At 40.5% G+C, this 26,033-nt stretch overlaps 1 protein-coding gene across 2 annotated transcripts in view; it reads left to right on the top strand.

The window, feature by feature from the left end:
• rnf152 (ring finger protein 152) overlaps positions 1-26,033 on the top strand; it is a 59,470-nt gene that overhangs the window by 16,181 nt on the left and 17,256 nt on the right. The window contains exon 2 of one of the 2 annotated variants that reach the window (XM_042510383.2): positions 7,098-7,205. The gene's annotated coding sequence lies outside the window, so the exon portion shown is untranslated. Of the gene's footprint in view, positions 1-7,097; positions 7,206-22,769; positions 23,201-26,033 lie in introns of those variants that run through there. The other variant, XM_088071937.1, reaches the window with a different exon arrangement.

Below are 26,033 nucleotides of genomic sequence, written 5' to 3'. Positions count from 1 at the left end.
AAAAAAGCAGACAGAGACAAAGATCCCTCTGAGCAACATTTGAATAGGAATAGAAGATATCAGCAGTCAGTGGTAAAGAATGTGGAAGCAGAGCAGAGGAGATGTTTTGCAGTTTCACAGTAGAAACAGAAGGTAAGTCTGGGGTTAGCACTGTTGTACCCTTTTGCACACCAAAATTAGAGTGTGCATGCAAGTTTTTGAAACACAGACAAGCCTGCTACATATGGGCGATAGGCTGTATTCCCACTGCTAGTGAACTCAACGCTGGAGCACGAGTCGGCCTTTCTGTCAGCAGGCATTTGCGTGTATGTGTTTTTTTGTTGGTGTGTCCGTGTCACGGACAGGCAGGAGAACAGGTAAACAGCAGACAGCAGCATGGGTCTGTGAAAACTTTGCAGTGGTTGCTTCTCTTTATATATCTTTTACTTATTCTTTTTTTTCCCCAAACGCAGAGCAGACTAACTAGGAATAATGTTTTAGCGCTGTTTAGGATTAGATGGACAGTAATTATTGATGGCCCATCATTGCATTTCGCCGGTTAAGTGGCTGAAATTAGCATTTTCACCTGGGTGTTGTAATGCTTGTTAAACTCAGGTGTTAGCAGGTTTTTTGTGCATTGGGTATGAGGCTCTCGAGTATCATTTTTGGCTAATAAATCTGTGCCAATGGGACATTTTACAAACTGTCAATATAACAGTGGAACTCTCCTCCAATAGTAGCTGATGGCTGCGCATCCTCCACCAGTCATGTGATAACGTAACTCACATCACAGACCAGAGCTGACGAGGGGAGTGCTAAATGATCTGAAGGTGCAGCTACGGAGAAAGTAGTTCTGTGAGCTTTTTGCAATCTTCCACTCTGTGACATGGATCTGAATAAACTTCGGTGCAACGGCAAGTTTGATGCATGCAGACTATACGATGACATCACGTACTGAATCGTCAATATGTACATCCGTTGATGTCAATATGCAAGAGCAAAACGTCTTTTGACAAACAGCATCTATCTACGCTGCTGTAGTGATGAGAGAAAAATGTAAACAAACAAATCGAGCCCTCGCTATAGTGGCATTTATGTGTGTCTTAACAAAGTCAGAAGAAGAGGAGGAGGAGAATGTGGATGTGGTGGGAATCATTTTCACCAGACTTTATGATTATAGAGATTTAAAAGTTGGGACTTAATCCATTTTTTTTGGTCAAAACCGGTCACTATCGGATAACAGGAACCCTGATTTAGATCCCTGTTGTATGTTATGGTCCAGTCATGATTGAGAGAGAGTCAAATTAAAATACAAGTTCACACAATATTCTCCATTGATGCCATAGTAAATGCACGTTTGAATCATTTTACTCATCTTCTTCTTTTGGGAAAAAAAATGTAAAAACATTTGGTGAATTATCCTTTTTTAATCTCTGTTAAGGGAGACATTACCAAAGAAAAGACGTAAAACATTAATATAACAGCCTATTCATAACTTTTGGACGGCAGTGTTGATTAAATCATGATGGATTACAACCATCCGTTTTCTGACTGCTGCTTTCCTGATTCGTCCGAATATTCAGCGCCCGTCTGCTCGCTCGTCATGTATCCGTGTGTGGTTAGCATCATCCAGACACCTGACCCACTTTTTCTTTTATTCCAACATCTGGGGCTGTCTGCCTCCGCCTGCTGGCACATGCCTTCATTATTTATCACCGGGACATGACGCGATCTGCGACAGCCGCTCTTCATGCGAGCATCATGAGAGAAGCAGCAGCATATGGCGACTCAGTGATTGTTCGGAGGCTGTGAAAGATATTAATATTAGTTATTTGTTTCCATCCCAGCCACAGGCATCTAATTTTACTTTCAGATTTGACTTGGGGATTGAATTTGCTTTAAAATGGTGTTGCAGTGGTCAAGCAGTATTGCGGGTGTATTTTTTTAAATTTCAGGATGTGGCAGGCTGGAAGCCCTCGAGAGGAGTGTTGTTAATATCCCAGGAGGGGAAGGTCTTTGTTAAAATGTATTTTTTTCCAGGGTGACCTCCCCTCTTGAACCTGGCGGAGCTTGTTTGGGGACACTGTGTGGAAAAAGGCCGCCTGCTGTGTTGTGTCTGTAGGGTGGAGGAGTCACAACACATGCCTGCCTGCCGTGATTGAGATTGTTTTTTCTGCCTCGCCTTTTTTTCCTCTCTGATACACAAGGACACAGCCCCTAAAGGGATGTGGTTTTGATGGAACCTTGGCAACGAGCTGCGATGAGGAGGGAGAAGATAAAGGAGAGAAGAAAGATGAGTGATCAAGAAAGGAGGGCAGATAAAAGAGAGACAGCGCGGGGCTCTGAGGCAGATGAGCAGCAGGGGAGTTTATCTGATTTTTAACCATGCTGGAGGCACAGCGGTGCGTCTGACACTTTCTCCTGAGTAAAATATCTCAACAACTCTGGCTGCATTGAATTTTGGTTTTGTGGATCTCAGTAAAAAAAACCCAATGACTTTATTTATCCTCTGAATGTATATTTAGTGCTTTAAACAGATAAACTTCACACTACAGGAAGCTGATCGTCTTTAATTTCCATGTCCTCCTGCACACACGTCCGCATCTGATAAGCAAAGTCAGGTAATAAAGAGAAACTGGTTTCCAGCTCTTTATTGGCTAAACATATTAAATCCAGCTAATGAGCAGAAGGTACAGCAGGGCATCCAGTCTATACTTCACACTGTAAACTTTTGCACATCTGTTGGTCAATATTTTGCACATTCATGCAAAAAACTGTTCAGCTCTTTCACTTAAAAATCTCTATTCTTATCTTTTATTGGCTTGTTGCAATGCTGATTCCTGCTGGAAATACTGAGTCAGGATTGTGCGAGTACTCAGGTGTATGCGCTGCTTCAATACCACAAAGTACACATGAGAGTGAATGACAAAGAACAAAGCGAGCTGGCGTTCAGCATCTTGCTATGCAGAAAAAGTCGAGGTAGCTGCAGCCACAGTCAGTCGCCAAGGACACATTCACGCTCTGCCAGTTAAACACTAGATTGGTTTTCATTAATACACAAATTGCTCAAATTGGAATCGCGGATATAAAATATGCCTAATCGAAACATCAGTCTTGAAAAAAACGCAAAAAAGTTTTTACGCTCGCATGAGGTGGTATTTCTGCAATCTGGAAAAGCCATATTTCGCAAAACTGCAATGGAAACACTTTTTTTGGCTTTTCTAAGTCTGATTATGCTTTGGCTATGGGCTTATCGGCAGTAACTGGATTTCACAGGCGTGATGCAACTACATGAGGTGCTATTGCATCACGTAACTCTTCAAAAGTTGAGCGGATCACCTGGAAGTTTTGAATCTACAATTCCTCTGTGAAATTGTATCAGCTCCCCGAAATCCCTCATACGGGGTCACTCCGTTGATAAGGGGCTTGCCTTTCTGTTATCGCTCATATAACATGTCTACGTCGACTTCAGTTAGAAATAATGATGGCTAGTGTGGCTGCTGCAATAGAGGTAAACCTGCTGATGTTAATGACAGTTAATGAAATATTTATAACAACTGCACATGGATAATTGCACGTTATGATAAAAAACAGGCTGTGGACAAAACAAGACATCTGAGCGCGTTATTTTGGGCTTTTGGAATCACTAATTGACATTTTTTCCCCATTTTCTGACACTTAATAAAACCAACAATTATTGATTACTCAAGAAAATAAGCAACAGATGAATCAAAACTTCAAATAAACATTGGTTGCAGCTCTATTTTGTGACAGTTTGACATCCTTTCCTCTCTTTTTTATCACTCTTCTTTTTGTCCATTACTCCACATTAGGAATCAGATCTGTGTGTGTGTCGCTCCATCCATTCACGGCGTAATAAAGACGCACTGCCTCCAGGATTTACCACAGCTCGCTCTGTTTCAGCGCTGCCAATGAGCCTGTCCTCGTGGCCAAATTTATATGCTTGGCAGCCGCTGCTCAGATCATTGTTGGACGTAAAACAAGTCATGGGTGGCAGTGATAGAGGGGACAGAGAGAGAGGGGGGGGATCATTTTTATTTTCATCCAGAGAGGACACAGTTTGGAGTCGGCTTGCCGAAATTAGTTGTCATGTGTGATTTGCCTTTGATTGGGATGTCGTCGTCTGTCACATGTAACTCATTTCTTATGCAACCCACATCCTGGGAATGGTTTTCTGTATTATGTAGTAAAAGAGAATTTCACACATGCTCCTCAGAAGATAACTATACAAATCCTTGTATCATCGCGGCCACCAGGGAGTCTGCAGCAGCATCTCGTTTACTCCATCCACCACAAATCCTCCAACCGCTGCTCTGATGTGTCTTTACTGCCACAAGAAAAGCGCTCCACTGATTCCTTCCTCTTTTTATTTTAGCTTTACCTGTTTTTAAAGTCTGAATCAGCAGCACACGAACAGAAAGACAAACTGGGCCAGCCAGCCTTTTCCCTTCTGCTACATTAGGCGTCTCAGTGTCTCCATGGCAGCCGGCGAGGCTTCGCCCAGCACCTTGCCAGCGGGGAGGTTGATGGTCACATGTGGTGCAGCTGACCCCTTTTGACACACACAGTAACACACGAACACAAAGACACACACACAAACACAGAGGGCGGAGAGCAGTGATGGTAGTAAAGATTTCATATTTTTCTTTGATTTTTAAAAATTATTTAACAGGCAGAAAGTCAGTTTATTCAATTTTATATGACACATAAATACATTTAAAATATAAGCAGTTAAGGTGGAAATACAGGTTATATTATATATATATAGATAGATATTTAGGAAAATAAATAAAACCCTAAATTTAATTATTTAAGATTAAATACAAGCACATACTTAGCTTGCCCGTAGATTAATGGCTGACTTCCTCATTTGTTTTCAGAGAGACGTGCAGTTTTGTAGATAAAATGTGACTAAAACAAGGGATTGTGCTGCAACATTTGATGTTAATTTTTGATAAACACCGGGCATTATCAGGCTCTTTAAATATAACAAATACTCGGTGTAATGCATTTAAGTAGGGGAGGGTTTTAATCCCCTTAACAGCCTCCTGTATGGCTGTATTGACTGTGTACTGAAGCATCAAAAGAGGCATGTCAAACACATCAGGTAACCCCCCTCCCCTTTCTGCTCTAGACCCCCATTACGGGACAGCCGATTGTTTTCCTACTTGTGAGCATGTTTCCAAACAATTTGAATTAATTGGATTGTAAATTGATCCTACTTTGGAGCTGAAACCCTGGAAGCCGGAGCTTTGGCTGCATACAACAGTTTAATCTGAATACTAAATGTTATTAAAAGCCTCCCCTGCTTCGCCCGTGTAGGACAGTGTGTACCTGGTAATGAGAAAAAAGCCCCAAGGGCCTATTGCATTCATTGTGCACCAGCATGGTATAATTCAGTAATTAATTGCCTTAGTGCCTGGATGGCGCTGTAATGGTTTGAAGATAAACAGTATGACTTCACGGGGCGGCTGTAGTTGTCTTTCCATCTGAAAAGGTAAGCAGGAGAACGCTGAGTTCCAGCAGTAATGTTTTTATAATGAATTGATAAGCGCCTCGGGGTTATGCGGTCGCACATGTTCCTGTTCCATATATTCATTTTGGATTAAATCCTGAATGAAACGTGAACACTGCAGAAAAGAGAGAATTCACGGGGCTTTCAACTAATCATTATTTTTTATTGTCTGTGAATGTGTTGCTTTTCTGAGTATTAATCATTGAGTGTATAAAATATCGGAACATTGTGCTTATTGCAAGATGCACCAAATCGGCCTCAAAGAACTAGTGGAGATGAAGGTCGACTGTCGCGTGGCCTTATGTCTTCTGTGTGTCTGCAAAAAAGGTGAACACGCAGCGAGGACCACAGATAATGGCCAGATGGATTGTATGTTCTGTGCCTGTGTGAGACGAAATAACTCCAATGCAACAGGCGGTGGTAAATCTGTTTTCGTCATCCAACAAGGGAAATAGATTTAAGGTGCCAGTTTGTAGGTTTAGGTGGTATAGCAGTATTTTGATATACCAGGGTACACAGAAATCCTGAAGGTATGTTTTCCAATCCCTCCAAAAATACAGGTGCTCTTATCAAAGTCATTGTATGTAGTGCACAGCATGCACCACCAGAGCTCTGCAGTCTCTACTGATGGAACCACTGACATATATATATATATTATATTTACAGTAGAGCTCAAACAGATAATCGATTCGTTTTCAACTGTTAATATAATCTGTAACTTACTTGATAGTCGATTAAGAGGTTTGAGTCATTTTTTAAGAGCTAAAAAAGGCAAAATTCTGATTCCAACTTCCTCAATATGAATATTTTCTCTTAACTTTATGACGGTTAACTGAATATCTTTGGGTTGTAGACAAAATGTGATATTTGAGGATGTCCTCTTGGGCTTTGGGATCGAGAAAATAATCAGGAGATTAATCGAGGATAATAATAAGTATATGTTGCAACCCCAAAGGCAGCACATTTCGTCATTTAAGAAGTGGGAACCAGTATATGATTGCCATTTTTGGCTCAAATGATTAATGATTAATTACGAAATCATAATTATCAACATTTTATCTTACAGCCCTTTTAACCTAAGTAGTCCAAGAACTATTTAACTCACAAACTAAACAAACTTTCTTTTTATGCTCTTATTTGTGTTTCGACTGCATCTGGCAAATTAAACTGGTGACTGATGTTTGAGTTATCTTGTTTGTTTTTATTTTTTTGACTCGGGTGTTTGAATGGACGTAATGAATGAACGAGACGGAGACATGCAGAGATTGAAAAGTAGACTGGGAACTGCAGAAGGCATGGCTCCAACAATCCTCTGAGTGTTTGATGATTATTTGTTTCTTCTGCGATGAAGCAAATAACAAATTAAATTTTGTTTCTCGTGTTCACTCGCTTTGTTCTCTCATCTCGCTCGCCAACACTCTGTTTCTTTTTTCTCTCTTAACTAGCTGAGAAGAAAACAACATCATTTTGTTTTTAACACCAATAGCAATTAAAAGAAATGTCCACCGCCTGTTTGAATACTGATGTCACTGCCACACTAATATTTTTCTGTTTGACCCATGTTTTTTTTTTTTTTATATAGTTCCTGGGCCTTCAGAAAGTACTGCATCAAGACCAAGTACCTGTTTGACACCTGGAGTTATGGCATAGGAACTGAATTATGTCTCTGCATCTATCGTTCAAGACTCAGGTAAAGTTTCTAAATTCTTTAAAATGTTTTCTGGGCCTCTGGAGTAGTATCAAGGGTGGTTGTAGTAGTAGCTTCAGGGGTAGAAGAAGTAGAAGTTTCAAGGATAGTAGTAGTAGTAGTAGTAGTAGTAGTAGTAGTAGTAGTAGTAGTAGTAGTAGTAGTAGTAGTAGGGGTGATGGGAGTCAGATTTTTTGAGGTAATAGTTTTATAGGAAGTTGTGGTTTTAGGGGTAATAGTAGTAATATGAACTAGTATTTTTAGCGGTAGTAGTTTTTGTTTTAGCTGTAGTAGAAGCTAAGGGGAAATAGTAGACTTAGGGGTATTAGTAATATTTTTGGGGTGATTGTACTAGTAGTTTTAGTAGTAAGCAGTAGAAGTGGTAGCAGTTGCAGTTTGGGGAAGTAGTTGTTTTAGAGGTAATAGTACTATTAGTTTCAGGCCTAGTAGTAGTTTTCAGGAAGCTTGTAGCCTATAAGGGGGAGTAGTAATAGAAGTAGTTTTATGGTATATAGTAGTAGTAGTAGTGGTGGTAGTAGTAGTGGTAGTCGCAGTAGCAGTGGTAGTATTTTTTTATGGGTCATAGCAGTAGTAATAGTAGATTTAGGGGTAGTAGTAATAGATGTAATGCTTTTTCTTTTCATGGCAGTAGTAGTGGTAGTAGTAGTAGTTTTTGGGAAATAAGTAATAATTGTAGGGGTCATAGTAAAAGAAGTAGTAGATTTAAGGGATTTAGTATGAGTTTCAGGGGTGGTAGTAGATCAGGAGTGGTAGTATTAGTAGTAATCGTAGGCTAAGAAGTCAAATTATTCAGTATTTTATAATAAAAGCAGAGATTAAAGAAAGGCAGAAAAATAATAATGAAACTTTCCTGCTAGAAATCATTTATCTTTCTCAGTTTTGTTGATCATCTTGTGACCTCTTGTTCGTGACACCTTGTGTAACCGACCTTCGTGTTAATTTACTTTGCTTTGATGCCAACAACCAGTTTTAGAGCGATATCTCATTTTGCTTCACCGGTGGCAGAATTTAAAATCACATCCAGCTTCACTATTCTGCGCGCAGCACCTCTGCTTCTCATCTCGCCCGCTCTGCTTACACAGCGAGGCTCGAAGGAAACCCGCAGACGCTCCTCACAATGTAGATGACAGGATAAAAAGAGAAAGAGACCGAGTGGCGGAGAATGAATGAGGAGCGGGGAGCGGGGAAGCAAAAAAAAGAATGGAGGGAGTGATAGAACGAGAAGCGAAAAGGCCAGGGAGGGAGGATAAGCCATGTCTCCCTTGTCTTGACATTTCTCTCTGTCTCTCCTGGGAATGAATATCCCGATATAAATGTTCCAGCTGATGATGGAGTGGGACAGGAGGAAGAGGAGGAGGAGGAGATGGAGGCGGGGAGTGTTTGATGTGCATTAGTTATTACGCGCAGCAGAGTCGGCCTATAATTCGGTTTCAGGTTGATGTAATTAAAGGGTCCGGGCCTCAGCAGTTTTCTCTGGGCTAATTTGTTTAGGAAGCGCTGATTTCCCCCCCGCCGCCGGCTGCTGGTGACGATAGCGCTACAGTGACTCTGTTGCTGACTGCTGTTGCTGGTGGTCATGGCAACAGGAGGGCCCACAGGTGTCCATACTGGTATCTGTGTCGAGCTGGCTGCTCCCTCAGTGGGCTGGATTTACAATTCGGCACTCGGCACCAGGTGCTGCTCGCTGGAAAAGAAGCTCACCTGAGTTTTGAGCCAGATGAGACATCTTGCTCGGATAAAGAGGCACTGTAATCACATTTAGACCTTATGTTAACATGTGAGCTGTGTCTGGGTGAAGAAGTAAAATTTGATTGATGGATACCACTACAAAGCCAGGGGCCATTTGGTGTAGCTGTTCACAGATTAGTCAAGATGTGGTGTTAGGTGTATTTTTAAACTTTAGACAGGCCAGCTGTTTCCTCATGCTTTTAGATGTTGGTGGTTAATATGAGTTATTCTTATTGCGCTTATGCTGAAATCATTCATGTTTTTATCCAAAGCTTTCTGATAAAGAAACTCAATTTTGCACCTTTTTATACACTATTGCAGTGATACTCATAGGGTGCCAGGTGGCACTCCAGTCCTTTGGGCCCTAATTTGACACATGTTGAAAAATAACAAATATACTTTCAACACCATCTGTAAATGATCATTTAACATATCTGTGTGAAAGATGCATTTTAATACCAAAAGAAAATATCTGGCTGCACAAAATACAATTCACTTTTACAACTGCACAAGTCAATGGTTTAATGTGAAAATAGAGCCACTTTATCAGCTTAAATCACAAAATGAGGCTCCGCAGTGAGTGTCTCATTCATTCCCGCTAAATGAGTCAACATGGATTCCCTCCAAATGAAATCCTGGCATGTGTTACGAACACATCTGTGCTCACAGGAAAGGGCGAGTTGGAATTAAAGCAGTTGTGATCGTCTCCGTCCAGAGAAATCTGGACTCGCCAGCGTCAGATGTGTCGCCTGTGTGCTTCGCGGGGTTTTCTTTTTGCTTTAAAGCTTCACAGATCGGACATGAACATGCTGTGTTGATTTTGATGTCACCTTGCAGGATTTCTTCGTATTGATGTTTCTTTATGAAAGTTGCCTCTCGCCGGAGTTGGAGCTGGCAGTTTGTGAAGTTCGGGTTTAAAGGCGATGATGAGATGATGAACATTTTTTAAGGCCTAAATTCTTTTACTTTTTGGAAAATGAACCTGATTTCTTTTCTAAAGCTCTGCCGAAAGTCTGGGATTATACCAACACAATTTCCCAGTTCTTACCAAGGCATTTTTTTCCCCGAGAAAATCATCAGTTTTCTAAGGTGCCCTTTGAAATTGCTGCCATTACCTGTCTGATAATTTAACCACTTTGTAGCATTAAGTCTGACAGTTGTGCCATGCCACACTGCAGCTTTTTGGGATTGGTTTTCTCCCCGAGGCGTTTGATAAAAAGCAAACGCTTTATCTGCATCCAGAGGCCTAACCTCGGCAGGTCGGGGACTGATCCTGCAGCTCTGCTTCCTCCCAGACAGCCGATGATAATCTGTCCACTCCTCGGGTGGCCCGAGTGAAAGCACGAGCTGGCTGTCGCATCAAACAAACCTCTCTCCCTGCCTTTCCTCCCCCTCTTTTCTTGGAAAGGAAATAATTTTTCAGCTTTGTTGCCAAGAAATTGGCGGGTGGTGAACAGTGGGCGGCTGAGGTTTGCGAGCTGCAGGTTTTGGTGATCATGGAAATCAGTGAGTGGCATCGCTGGTTTTTTCTTGATCTCTAAGAGGAAATAATCTTTTTCAGTGAGTTTGGTTTTGGTTTTTTTAAATCCCACAGGCAGAAATTTAAGGAATGCCATCTACAGTTTGTCCACACTTGGCCTCAAAAATGAGTGTTTGCATCTCCTGTGGCGGTGTTTACTTAATACCGGACTAGGCGGGCTTTTCATGAATAATTATGCCCATTAGATCAAACTAAATCCCACTCTAGGAAGCAAAGACGGTTCCAGCATTTTCTGATTGAGATGGATTTGTAATTTTCTGGAATGAAATTCAGGTGTCTGTTTGGACATCACTACAGGAAGTGGTGTTAATGGGTGAGCTGGACGTTAAACCATCAGTGATGCTTGGCAGTTATAGACTCTGCATTTGGCAAACAGGAGTTTGCTTATTGCAGTTTACTGATGTTTTTTTGTGATTTCATTTGCATGTTATTTCATGGCGGATATACTGAAGGTTAAAGTGATAGTTGTGGATTGTTGAAGTGGGGCTACGTGAGATATTTATGTGTAGTCAGAATATTACACACAATAGCTGTCACAGTATTTTCACCACTTCATCTCGCCATAAAACAGCCTTTTCCTTTGGTACCACATTTCTCATCTGCTGACAGTCAGAAAAAAACAACATCGTTTGGTGCCTAAACACCATGACAACACGTTTGTTTCGAGCTAAAAAGCTGCTTAAAACACAGCTATGGGTTGCTACAAAACACCCACATTTGGTGCCTAAAACGTCCCAGTGAGCCAGTTGAAAGCTGCAGAACATCTGAGGTCTGTTTTCAAGGTCAAGAAGGATCTTCCATCTTCACTGATGTCTGTCTTTTTCTGTCTATCCTTTTTTTTTTGACTATCTTACGACAATGGCAATGAAATCTCCTTTTTTTCCCCCCTTTGATCAGATGAGACCACATGATAAAAGTTGCTTTGTTGCAGAGTTCAGATGTGAGCGGCAAAGGTTTTTTTTGAGGGGGATGGATGAGCTAAAGAGAAAGATGAAGGCACTGCATGAGAGAATAATCGTGTCCATGTGCCTCTGAACTGCATGTGTGACGTCGGCATAATAAAGCTGCCATCATTATCAGCCCTGCAGATATGTGACCCATATCCAGCACGACTTGATCTGCATAACGTTGCTTCTCAGAAGTTCATTCATGCTCTCTTTCTTTCTTGTATTTTTTAGCACGCTGGCAATAGCCGAGGCAGTTTGTTTTCTGGTTGTACGTCTTTCCATCCGCCCATTCTTGCTTCGAATTTGGCACAAATATTCACTTAGACTCAAGGATGGATCTATTAGTTTTTGGTTATCAACAGTCAAAGGTCAAGGTCACTGCGACCTCATCTGTCTTATTCTTGTGAATCAGAAATCTCAAGAACACCTTGAGGGAATCTCTTTAAATTTGGCATAAACATTCACTTTAACTCATGGATGAACTGATTAGATTTTGTTCAATGTTCAATGGTCAAAGGTCAAGGTCACTGCGACCATGTCTCTCTGAGTTTAAGGTCATGGTGACCTTGCATCCATCTCATTGTTGTGAATGCATTATCTGAAGATGGCTTTGAGGAAATTTACTTGAATTTGGCACAAAAGTCCATTTGGACTTATTGATTAGACTTTGGTGGTTGAAGATCAAAGGTCAGGGTAACGTTGACCTCATAAAACATGTTTTTGGCCATAACTCAAGATGTCTCATAGGATGTAATGATAAAGTTCTGAAATTTAATGACCAAAAGATCAATAATGTTATGGCCATAACACAATGTCATATCTCGGGAGCAGAAATGGAGACATTTGGTCACATCCTGAGTTGGTGACACTAAACGGTGCTGATTGTAGAGATCTTCTGTGCATTTGTTTTTATTTTTAAAGCTCGATATATGTCGCTCTTTTAGTGTCATATTTTTCGTCGAGCTGGTCATAGTCTTTGGGCGCTCTGAGTTTTGTGCGTCTCGTGCTGTCAGCTTGTCTGTTGGCTTGTTGATTGAAACATGCCCTGAGTCTGACTCTTGTTGCCCGACTGATGACACACGATGCCAAGCGGCAGATTTATGACCTCTGTAGCACACCGACGCTCCTGCTGTGAAACTCCTCTCCCATCTGCTTCCTTTTTTATTTAATCCACTGGGGAGTCTGTGTATTTCGTTCGACATTGACCCTGTAAAACAGGATTTTTTCTCCCCCTCTGATGCTGGAGGCTGTTCATCTTTCACTTGCTGAGTTTGCATTGTGCACTTCATTGACTGCCTCCCATTGACTCTGTCTTTGTGTGTTTGTCTGGCCTTTTTTTTTTTTTTTACGACCATCACATCCGATGTCACTGGCATTGATTAACTCGGCGGGCCTCATCAGAGCTTGTTATCCTGTCAATTTTCTCACCAACTGCTCGAGTCATTAACATTTAGGTTACCATGCAAAATGCGACGCCAGGTGTTACTGTAGCTCATCTTGCTCACCGGAGTCCATCCACACCTGTGCTGCTGTCAGAGAACAGAGAGTGATGTGGAAATTTGATGGAAACCAAAACACTGTCAAAGCTTGCGTTATTTCTTTGGCAGCTGTGAGAGAGAATTTATTCAAAATGAGATTGCAAGTATGTAAATAATTCTTAGACATTACATACCTTTCCACAAATATGGATGCAGTATCTGTGACGTGCCTCAGAGGACGAACACTTTTTGAAGCCTGCAGTTTGAGTTTACGCTCAATAACATAACATAACATTTTGTCAGCCGCTCCAGGCAGAAAAACTCAAAATTTGGCTTCTGTGTGGAGCTAAACAAGGCTGAGTAAGTGGCAAAGCACTGCGGCTGAGACTGATGGACAGAGACAGCTGTCAGTCAAGCCGACACAGCACCGAACATAACACTCTTTAATCTTTAATGTAATTCATGATGCTGTAATCGTCAAAGTCAATGCCAAGATGCTCATTAAAAAATGTAAATGTCACTTGATGTGTAAGCTGCATAATCTTTAAACATATTTGATTAGCAGTGCACGGCATTTCTGTGTTCTTGCACAAGTAGAAACAGGTTAAATGTTTTCCTTGCAGTTGCAAGTAACAATAATTTCTACTATTGATGATTCTGATAATTATTTTCTTGAGGAATTAATTGACTTCACAGACCAACGTGCTGCATTAATGCTAAGGATGTAATATTGGTGGCATCCTAACATAAATATCTTAAGATTGCTAATATTTGCCATGTAGCATGAAGTACCCTGTGCTTTTGTATACAGCATAAATTACCAAGAAAATTAGTAAAACAAAAAAAAAAGTACAAGAAAATTACCTGAGAGAAATAAAACTAAAAATAAATAAAAAATATAAAATAAAGGGTTTAAGTAATTGTAAAAAACACATGAAGGCAGCACCAGAAAGGTGATGTCAATCCAGGTTTCAAAGAGTTAATGCCATCAGTCCTGTTGGGGTTGAATTTGGCTATACAGACCAAAAATCTTGCAGAAATCTGACAAAGTAAATCTTTCTTTACTGGCTTTAACACTAATTGCGACTGCTGTTTGGTCTGTAATGAAATTTTTCTGACAGCCTCTGCAGTGAATTTATCTTAAACACAATGCCTCTGTGTCACAGTGTGTGGGAGGAAGTGCTGGATTAAAACTGTTTGCATAATATCAACATGTTTCCTAACTCCTGCAGAGGGAAAGACAGCGTGTCCTTTGTCTGGACTCAGGTTTGGATGTTTGGGGCTACATGTTGTTGACCACCACAACAACAGCTTTCACTGTCAGCTGCGAGTCTGACGGCTTTGTGGAAACCAATTGCTTTCTGTTTTTACCTCGGGGCTCTCCGTGCTCGGCAGCAGAATCGGCTCAGAAGGGAATACTTTGAGGCTTTTCATTAGAGGTGAGGTTTGCAAGCATGTGCAGAAGGCCGTTGGGGATCTTTGCTTGAACACAGGTAGCCTTTCACATGTCTGGCCTCAGGAGACGCTGCTGAAGGTCAGGCGTGCCCGATGTGTGTGTACAGTGTGTGCGTCTGTGTGTTTTATGTTTGACATTTGTCTGTTTTTTTTTCGTGTTCTCGTGGCCGCAGGGCTCTTGAATCAGGAGTCATGTGAGTGCGGAGGTTCAAAGAGAGAGAGAGATGATGCTACGAGAGGAGAGAGCAGTGTTGGAGATGAAGAGGGAGGTAATCGCAGGTTCGTCAGCGATGGTGCGCGGTTCAAGGGCATCATTCAGCTCATGTGGATATGGAGACAATCATGCGAGGCTCTCTGGGTCTGTTCTCATTATCTGTCTTTCCACCCACTACAATCCTGTTCGCACCAGAAACTGCAAAAGATATCCATAGTAACATCGTAAAATGGCCTTTTTTATGTGTAAAAAAGAAGGGAAAACGCCAAGAAAATGTCCCCACATGTCCAACAGACAGCTTTTCAATCTGAGAGCAATTTTCTTCTGGTCTATTTCACTCTGAAATTGGAAGAAGGGGCCCTAACAAAGGAGCAGAAAGTGACATATCTGTTCAACTGACGTCTTTTTTGGCGGAGATGTGGCGCTGGAGCTTTTGCTCGGAGGAGTTCAGCTTCACGTTTGTCATGTTGATCAAAGAAATATGTCAAGATAAAAGTTGTTATTCCTGTAAGTGAGCACAAACGAGCACAACACTGGAGCCGTTTGGGTTTCTGAATGGTCTGTGATTTATTCAGTAACCGGGATTTACACTCTTAAGAAGAAAGCTACTGTTTAAATGTCTTTTTATTAAATGTTGTTTTTAATTGTCCTTGCTGATGATAGTTTTGGTTGATTATGTTTTGGGGTTGTCCATGAGTCCCATTTTTGGCACAAATGTCCACTTGGACACATGAACTTAGATTTTGGTGGTCAAAGGTCAAAGTCACTGTGACCATGTCTGTTTCATTTGTGTAAAGGTGAAATCGCAAAAACACCTTGAAAGGATTTCCTTAACTTTGGCACAAATGTTCACCTGGACTCAACGATGATGATGACAGCGACCTAATCGAGGCATGCGCTTCTGCAACAGGAATAATGGTGGAATATTAATTTTCATTCACCGTGTAAACAGCTTAGCCGGGATATTTCCTTTTTCACAATAAGGGCAAAAAACTGAATGATTTGATGTGCACGTGAATGTTGTCGCTGGTATCAACATGAGCTCATTTCACTACATGAGACTAAAGGACTTTCTAAAAATGTTATTGTCAGATCGAGTATAGAAACAATTAGGCAATTATTGAGTAAGTGTTTTGACAGAATATTAATCAATCACAACTTTTATATCTTTATAAATTGAGTATCTTTGGCTTTATTGTGGATATTGGACCTTTTTCTGTCACTTTTACAAAACCAACTGCATCTAATTGAAATTAATAACTGATAAAACAATGCAGTCAGATCTGTCCATGAGGATGTGCAGGGGAGTTAAAGCGCAGCCTCAGCTGACCTCAGCGCGCTTGCAGATCACCGCTCCGACTCTCCGACAACCTCGAGGTAATGAACAACACCTGACGCTGCGACAAACACACACCCACCCACCCACACACACACGCACACAAAATGACAGACACCATCCGGCTTTAATCCTGACAAATTGCCACCACGGTTACTGCAGAGTCTCTTTCTAAAGCCCTTTATCTGCCTCGTCCGCCCATTCACCGGCGCACACAGGCTCCGAGATTCATTCTCCAATCTATATCCTCCCCAACAGGGCCCATTATCTTAAGTGAGTGTCGATAGGATGCTGAGAGGCGCTCTTTTTTTTTCTTCATGTACAAATGAGCTGCGGGAGTTATTTCAGAGCTTCCCTGTGTGTGTATATGTGTTCTGGCGTGAAACCCAGCTCGTGTAAGTGCTGATGAATAAGTGGCCTTGGTAATCTGCTGCACATTTTCCTCCGTATGTGCATATGTGTGTCAGTGCCGCGGGGCTTTGATGTCGCAGCTTCTGTTGTCATCTCTCATGTCGTTACCGGCGTCGCAAGGTCCCGCTCAGCTGTCAGACGCACCAACGCCGCGCTCCCTTTAAAGACTGCGAGCTTGCCAGCCGAGGATAAGGCATGTAGGAATATCAAAGCCTATTTATTTTGGCAACATGTGGGGACATTTTCTGGAGGATGATTGGAAGAGAAACTATAGAAAGCTGTCCTTTAAAGTGAGAATTAGTCAGCCAAGCTTCTTTCGAAGGGAGTTTTTTTTTCTTCATAAAGAGCTAAAAACTGATTTGCAGCCTCCTATACATCACTGAGGACTGGGTCCTCATTTCAAAACCACCTCAGTGTTTCCACTTTGCTTTCCTCTGGAGAAAGAGCAGAGGTTTTAAGGCTGTTTGTGTGTACAGAGACAATGGTGAGAATAATCATGTGTTCACATGCAGGGGACGCACCCAAACACAGCTGGGACACGCCTGTTGTCCCCCCAGAGCTGCTGATGTACCGCTGTCTTAATCAGTTTGTTTGTGTTGTTGTGTGGTTTGATGAATCTGAACTAACTCTTTAAAACACAAAAGTCGCACAAAAATGCAGACTAACTGATTGAGGAAGTGGGAGACCAGTATACGCATTTTTAGCACGGTTGAGTTACTATTTTAGTCAGTACAGTCTGACTTTGAAGATAAGTTTCAATTTTAGTTCAGTTCCCCACCAGAAAGGCCGGTATGGGAAGTTTTAAGCCTGCGAATGGATAATTGAGACTAGGATGATGCTGCTCGAGTTGTGTGAGAGTTTAAATGTTTTTTATATGACTGATGACTTCAGTTTACAGAGATTGTTGATTTTCCTCACAAATTCAAAGCAACTTTGGTTGAGTAACATATGCAAATGGTCATTTGAGGAGTGAGATTTTCCCTTTTTTCCTGTTTTGTCTATTTGCATTTGTTAAGTTGCAGTTATGGGTTCGCAATATATCGAATATACTCGATGTATAGCAGCTAGTTCCACGAGCAATATATAAAATGACTATACTGCGAGCATCAAGTATAAATTGTCATATCATTTTTATACGGCACTGGCATTTCAGTTTCCTTCCTGCTCTTCTGCTCTTCTGCAGCTCTCTGCCTCTCACAGACACACACAAAAAGCAGGGCTTTTGCAGAGCTTCAGACCGTAACTATTTAGTCTCATTTAGTGACCATGGAGCACTACAGCGATTTGCAAATATTATTGACGTGAACTGGAGAGCGGTTAATTTGTTTCCAGCCTACAGAGAAGAAATCAATATGTTTAATTGCACTGCTGTAACAGTCTAACTTAATGAGTGGCAGTGTGAGCAGGTGAGGCGTGTGTTGGTATCTGCAGAGCTCCGATTTCGACTATTTAATCAAATTTTGCGAGCACAGAGTATCAGAGCGACTTGCAATTATTAGTGATTTATGAATTAGAAAGCTGTTAGATGTCTGCTCACCACGCCAATTTTGTATTTTAGTAGTTAACATTAGTTTAGAGGTGATTTAAAAATACTGAGATATCGTGTATCATGATATAGCCTTAAAATATTGTGATATTATTTTAAAGCCATATTGTCTAGCCCTAGTTGCAGTGCATTGTTGGGGCCGCCATACTTGGCAAATGGCAGTCCACTGCCTGTGAGGTCACCGCTGTAGAAAAGTAAATTAGCACGAGGCTGACAGCCAGCGCCTATAGTATCAGTTTGTGGTCCGTCCTGATGGATTTGTCTCAGTCAGTCAGAAGAGGACCCGACCCGTGACTCGGGAGCTACGTGCCAATCAGAGTATCGACCCATTTGTGTTTTCACCAGCCGGAGGTGTCCACGCTGACATCAGTCTCTATGAAATATTCCTCTCCTTGGCTGAGCGTCAAACGTGTCCTCAGCCTCGCCGCTGTCCGTCTCACTAAAAGAGATGAGGAGGGAGGGAGGGTGTGAAAATAGCCGGTGGAAGACATCACGGCCATTTCTCAAACTCAAAAGTGTAGTAGCAGGTGGCCCGGCAGCTGTCAACCTCACTCCTCGCTCCTGAAACACATACAGAAAGTACTTTACGGGCTTTTAACATTAATGTCGTCAGTTAGTTCTTAATTGCTCCTATATAATATGTATATTTAAATATGTATTTTACAACACAACAAGCTTTTCTGTCCTTCCTCTGAAACTACAGCTGTTCCTTGGTGATGTCTGCTATCTACTTTCCTCAGTTTTCCTTCTTTAAAAAATTCAATTAAATAGAGGGATTAAGTATTCTTAATTAGTTTATATACTCAAATGATTTGGGATTATAATAAAGTATTTTATCTTGTTTAAAAGATGGAATTAATAGAAAAAAATGAAGCTTTCTTATAAGGACACAAACACAAGACGAACTCCTCTCGCTGCTAAGAAGCACCAAAGATTGAAAATTATGGTGCAGTCTAAGGAGCAAAGTCGCTAGTTGATTATTAGGGACTGAAAATAATCATTCTTAGATAATATTGTAATTCTCTCTTGAACAAATCAGCATTAATGTTCGAAACTGTGTAATCTGAAGTGAGAGGGACATTTTATAGGCTACATTTGGAGTCAAACAAGGTAACAAGATTATTGGCTGATCTTAACTCGACTGTAATCCACCTGAGCCCTTTTGCAGCTTGATCTTTACTTAACCGAGTTAATTAACAGTTAACAAGAGTGCTATATGCTCCACCTAAAAGTCTGCTGAAAGTTTTATTCTGTGCACCATCAAGGCAGGTCGACAGAGTATTTTCCAAATTTTCTTTTTGACTTAAAAGATGTTACTTTCACTGCTGAAATGTCTCAGGGTAGCTAGTGCAATGCTATATATTTTGTTGCATAGTTGCATTATCGCAGTGTTTCCAACAACGCTCAAACTCGGAGACGAATTTCAGAGACAAACCAAATTTTTACAGAAAATCTTTTAGATTTTGTTTGAATTTTAGCTGTATACGTGATTTTAGGTAATCAGACAGCAGGAAATTAAGTAATCTGAAAAACAAGCTGAGCAAATGTTAGCTCATCTTGAGCCCCTGCCATGCCACACAGCATTTGAGAAACACCAATTTCCAAAGTGAATTGCTTTATTGGGTGTTTTACCAGTCGTAATCACGGGGTCTCTTTATTTTGAGGAGGAGGAGACCTCTGTGGATAATTCGGCTCCGGGTAAAGACCTCCTGAACATCTGGATCTCAAGTAATCAGAGGAACAAGCCGAGTAAACATTAGCTGCAACTCAACTCCAGCCCAGTGCCAAACAGCACAGGAGATTTTTAAAGTGAAACTTCTTTATTCAGGATTTTACTGGTTTAAATCGTCTGGTTTGTGTGTTTTAGAAAGGAAGCGATCCCCGTGGATAATTCTGCTCCCGCTAAAACCCTGCTGAACAATGAGTACTGAAGGAATCCTTTCCAGGAGAAAACGGACTTGACTGCATTTCTTATCTTTTTTCTTATTGTTTTGGTTGAGAGACCCATAGCATCAGAATATTACGTATTACCAAATATCAGTGTCAGTTTCCCCCCGATAGATGGCCAATATGGTCAAAAATCATCTATGACAATACATGTGATTTGATGTTGCAGTATTGATAATATATGGGATATAGCACATATTCTGAAAAATTAATTGAGAGTGGATTAAATAACCGAACAGGATTGCCTGTGTGGTTAATCCAGCAAAATAATTAACTGGAAAATCAAAGTTCTTCATGTCGGTGATGCAAAAAATAGAAAAACATTTTTCATTGACCCAAAGAGGTAAATGTTTTATGTTTGGTTGTAAAATCTGAAATTTTCTGTCTGTAGTCATATCGCCCAACCATAAAATGAATCAAAGCAGAGTCCAGAGCACATGTTTTTTTTTCTCTCTCTTTCTGACTGAGACCGAGCTGTCTCTTTTTTGGATTTTCCATCCATCCAAATTGACAGATTTTGGATTTTGCAGAATGGAGCAAAAAAAAAAGGAGATGAGCCAGAAATCACATTACATGTTTCTGTGAGGAGCTGAAGGAAAAAAACAAACCTGTTGTTGTTGTTGTTGTTGTTGTTGTTGTTGTTATCGATGCCAAACAGAGAGCGTCAAAGCAGCAGGCATGTCCTCTGTGGGAAGACATCCCAAGTTGTCAACTCAAATTACCAGTTATGTGAATAAAAAGAAAGTGGAAGTAAGTTCACTTCTTTTTTCATGACGCGACAGAAAAAGCATGGAAATCAACACAGAGATTAATTAGGAATCAGTTTTTGAGCGAATTATAGCACCGTAAACCAAAATCTAATTGAATTATGAGGCGATAAGGTATTTACAGCCTTGAAAGACGTCTTTCGCATCCTCAGATTGAGCGTCTGCTCTACATACTAATCATGTATTGTGTGAGTGTGCTCAGATAAAGACTGCTTACATCCTCTTACTGCGGCTGATCTCTGATGGAAAAGTAAGCGGGCTAATTGTTTATTCTCTCTGCTGATTCCTGTGTCCTTTTAATGACTGCAGGCAGACTGTTGACACAGTATGGATTACTGGACACACAGCCTGTCATTGATAGAGGATACTGCAGCTTGTTGCGGCCGTGCATTTCGAAAATCTCATTTTAAATGTGACTATTATTTGGAGGTGAGACTTTCCATCAGCCTCCAGCTCTGTTGGACCACTTGAACCTCCTCAGTCCTTTTCATGTTGCTCTGAATGATATTCCTGTGTGTAATTGGCCTTTTAAACATAATTGTATTCAGTGGAAAGTAGCTGTAATGCATCGGGCTTAGCGGGGTTTCAACATGATCGGAGCTAATGGCAATAACATCAGTCCTAAATTAAAATAATCCACCGTTTAAATATGACTTATGAAAGGGAGGAAATGAATGCATGAAGGTTAAACCCGCTATTGCATCATGTGCCTCTTATGTGAAAGCTCTGGGACATTTTATACTGTATAATTTTTGAGTGTGAGGCATTTAAGAGTGTATAACAACGTGTCATTCTTGATTTAAAGATAACTTCACAGTTAGCAAAGTATTTTATAGAAAAATTACAAGTTTCCATTTTTTATGGGGGCCCAACTAACATTTTTCTCAGAATTGATTACTCTCTCAGTCTAAAAAAAATCACAAAATTGTGGAAAATACGTCTTTAAGCTGTCTAACCAACAGAAGGTGAGGTTAGGGTTAACCAATTATAGAAACGCTTCTGTAATTTAAAATAAAAATAAATAAAACAAAATAATTATTGACATATTGTTTCAGCTCTAGACTAAATACTTTATAAATGAATGTTGGTGGCATTATGTTTTGGGGTTGTCCGTCTGTCTCATTTTCAAGAACAACATGAGGACATTTCCTCAAATTTGGCACAAACGTCCACTTACTTAACGGTAATGCAGCCTTTTAAAACCAGGAAAAATTCAATTAGAAAATCCAAAATCTAGGAAGATATTGATATATTGATGTATTGCCAAACCCAAACCACAGTATGTTTTCAACTAATTTGACCTGTTTTCGCTGGGGAAATGCACTTTGCAGCAGGATGTGAAACATTGACAGAGTCTTAAGTCGTGTAAACAGGTGAAGAGACTGATGTCACAGGAGGAGTGACAGCCTGAGATGACCCACATTCACCCGACGCAGACCTCGAGCTGCTGTGTGAAGACTGTCTGTTAAGAACAAAGGCTGAAGTACTAAAGTAGCACGTTGTTGCAATGGAGCCGCGGGGTGGAGGTCGGCTGGGCGGACGGATGAGTCAACAAAGACTGTGACTTTGATACATTGGACCATTGGACTTCCTTTGTTTCCGACAGACAGAAAACATTTTGTTTTCACCATAAACTCAATCCTCTCATAACCTTAATCAAGTTGTTTTTGTGCCTAAACACAATGTTTGGATTTTAGACAGAGTCGTTCTGATACAGATGTCAGTATCCACTAAATGGTCATTGATGTCATGTTGTGAAACAGTGAATATAATGTCTAATAATGTCTTTAATATAATGTCTATAATGCCTTTAGGTAACTATATATATATATATATATATATATATATATATATATATATATATATATATATATATATATATATATATATATATATATATATATATATATATATATATATATATATATATATATATATATATATATATATATATATATATATATATATATATATATATATATATATATACATATATATATATATATATATATTACCATCCAGCCAGTGGGAGCATTAAATCCGAAAATGGATAATTATTTGTATATTTTTTTTAAATTGATATATATTAGCACTTTCTTAAATTTATTTTTTTTTTTTTTTTACTTTTTTGTGCTTATTTTCTGGTAGTTTTGTTTTTACTTATTTCTCACTAATATTGGGGCCATTTATTGTTCAGTTGCTCATCACCTTCTTCCCATGTTTTTGAAAGAAATGAAGTCAGTTCACACTGGTTTCAAAGGGTTAAACAGTAGCTTGAGTTTAACTGTGACCCACACACCAACAACAGTGGTGAGTTTTGTAACCTGCACTAAGACAACAGACTGTAGGTGTGTCTGACCCCGGACGCTTCAGGTTGAGTGAATTATCAGTGTGACCCAGAGAAAACAGGTCTGAACACTTTTTCACCGCCTCCGGCCGCCGATATAAACAGAGAGGAGGACAGCTGTGCGTGTTCGCAGTGGACGCTGACGTGTTGTCGCCAGAGCTTGTCATGTTTTCTATCTAAAAGCAGGAATCTGTTAACACATTGTTGGAAAAGAAAGTGTGTTTATGATTTTGGCGTCATGGCGAGTTTGTTCCAGTCTGGGTGAGTTGGTTTCAACCGTAAAAAATCATAGTTTGTGGTCCAAAGCTTAGCAAAGTGTCAGTAATTATCATCGAACTACTGGAATTTGTGCAGTTTGTTGCAGCCTTTAAAACAGCCTTTAAAACACATTGAGATGTATTTTATTAAAAAAAAAAAAAAAAAAGTCTGATTTGTTCAAATGGACAGTAAAGATTAAGAGGTACACTGTAAAATCTGACAAGTTGATTTTACTTAATTCTACTTACTTATATCTATTCTTTTGGTTGCAAACTAGTCTAATCATATTTGTATTTTCTTTAAAAAAGTTAAAACAGAACGCACAGATCAAGTTTAGTCAGACTAACTTGGTTTACTGAAGTTGCTAATACTTAAAAAGAACAAGGTGATTTCACTCATTTTTAAGTTGCAACAACTTAACAAAATCAAGTAAATACAGATAATCTTTAAGTCATTGTAACAATTAGATATAAAGTAAACATAAATTAAGATAATAGTTATGTTTACTTTCTTTTCCAAGATTATTTTCTTTTCAGCTGACGAAGGTATGAAATGGGTTTTAAAACTGAGACAAACTGAAATACAGATATGTAATTAGCCTTCAAACTTTAAACTGTTTCTTGTCACTGTTTCAGTATTTACTGCTGTCTGCATTTGTGAGGCAGTTTATTGCAGCAATAAATGTTTAGACCTCATTTGGATGGTATTCCAAGTAGCTCTGCGGTACACGCTCAAACGCAAATTGCTCCATAATTAAGACTTTAAATAAAATCAAGTTGTCAGAAAGCGTTAAAAGACACCAAAATAGGCAGTTTATTAAAAAAAAAACCTTCCTTGAGGGAGGCTTATCCTCGCTTTCCTCCAGCTTGTTACTGATTCTCTTCGCCTGACAACTTAGTTTTCCTCCTGGAAACACAGATGTGTGTGTGTGCGTGTGTGCGTGTGTGTGTGTGTGTGTGTGTGCGTGTGTGCGTGTGTGTGTGTGTGTGTGTGACAGAGATTGCTTTGTGGAGTCGCTGATGTCGCCCGCCTCATTTGTTTGGGTTCGCCCGTAATTAACGTGTCAAAGCGCCGCAGAAAGACACGGAGGTGTTAAGGGTGACGAGGTGACATGAAACGGTTTGAGGGCAACTCTAAAAACGCGCCGCGCCGTCACCGCGTCACTCCTACCACCTCTGGTCTCTTTCCCCGAGTACCTCGGAGCGAGGGTTTGACAAAACAGCGGAGATATGACAACGTCTGTCTCCTAGCAACATGCCAGATCTCCTGTCTGTGGTTCAAATTGACTGAGAGACTCTTGAAAGCGTTAGCTCGCAGCGTCGCCACCAGTGCGATAGATAGTCGAGGTTGAACAGAAGACGTGTGATGAATCTCTAATCGAGCTGTTTCTCAGCATCCAGGGAAAGTGTTTTTTATTTCTTTTTCCCACAACGTTTACCTGCTGAGCTTCTTCAAAACTCAAGCTGGGCCTTTGTCTCTGCGTAGCACGACACCTGAACATGCACACAGACATCCGTGCACACACACACACACACACACACACACACACACACACACACACACACACACACACACACACACACCATGCTGCTCGCTGATATGCGTATGATCTCATACTCAGTCGGGGGAGTACGGGTCGGGGTGCGTTCGCCGCCTGCTGAGTCGCTTCGTGCCGAATAGACTCGAGCAGCTGCAAAAAGATGCACAATGTTAAAACCTGTCTTCTCCAGGAGTGATTCTTATTTACCACCTCCCATCAGACTTAAAAAACACAAACGCAGACGCCCAGGCAGGCGAGCCTCCGAGAAAACACATTTCACTGCTCACGCTCTTTTCCAGAAAAGTCTGCGATTTTCAGACGTCTCTTTAGAGCAGAAATACTCCACATGCTTCGCCTGGGGGCCACTTTTGGCAGGAGGCCGCGGGCCAGTCGCAGCAGCCCCATACGCGTTTCTGAGATTTTAGGACATTTCTAGGATTTTAGGTTGTTGCTCTGTTTTTAAGACATTTCAGGGTTTAAGGATGTTTCTGGGATTTTGTTGGACAGTTCTAGGATTTTAAACATTTCTAGGATTTTAGGACATTTCTAGCAATTTTTGGGGACATATCTAGGTTTTTGGGACATAACTGGGATTGTAGGACATTTTAGGACATTTCAAGGATTTTAGAACATTTTTAGGATATAAGTGCATTTCTAGGATATTAGGAGATTTTTTAAATTTTTGGGTGTTTCTAAGATTTTAGGAGGTATATAGGATTTAAGGACATTGCTTGGTTTTAGGACATCTCAAGGTTGAAATGACGTTTGTAGGATTTTAGGACATTTTCAGGACGTTTCTCAGATTTTGGGACGTTTCTAGGATTGTAAGACATTTTAGGACATTTCTTGGATTTTAGAATGTTTCCAGGATTTTAGTGCATTTCTGGGATTTAAGGACATTTCTGGGATTTTAGGACATTAGGGGCTTAGCTAGGACCTCTGTCAGGGATGTGGGGGATCCTCTACTGGCACTTTCTTGATAATTAAGCTCTATTTTGATGCTGCTTTATATGCACTCTGGCACCTTCTGTACACTAAAAGTACAAAAACAAGTCCCAATGTGAATCACTTTATTTTTTATTGGGAATTAGAAAATGGTTTGGGGGCCATAAGTTGAGTTTCACTGCTTTGGAGCCTCGGAGGATCTGAGCCCCGAGGTCTGTCCTTAGCAGCGACTTTTATCACCGTCTCTGTGGTGAACTCTTTATTTAATAAGAGAATCGAAGTCTTTCATTCCACAGCGGGATGTACTCCACTTGAAGAAATGAGACCTGCTCTTACAAAATGATTGCTGGC

The sequence above is a fragment of the Plectropomus leopardus genome, chromosome 21 (genome assembly GCF_026936395.1).
Source record: "Plectropomus leopardus strain MGB_pleo_1.0 chromosome 21, ASM2693639v1, whole genome shotgun sequence".
Classification (NCBI taxonomy): Eukaryota; Metazoa; Chordata; class Actinopteri; order Perciformes; family Serranidae; genus Plectropomus; species Plectropomus leopardus.
This window is presented reverse-complemented; position numbering and strand designations above follow the sequence as displayed.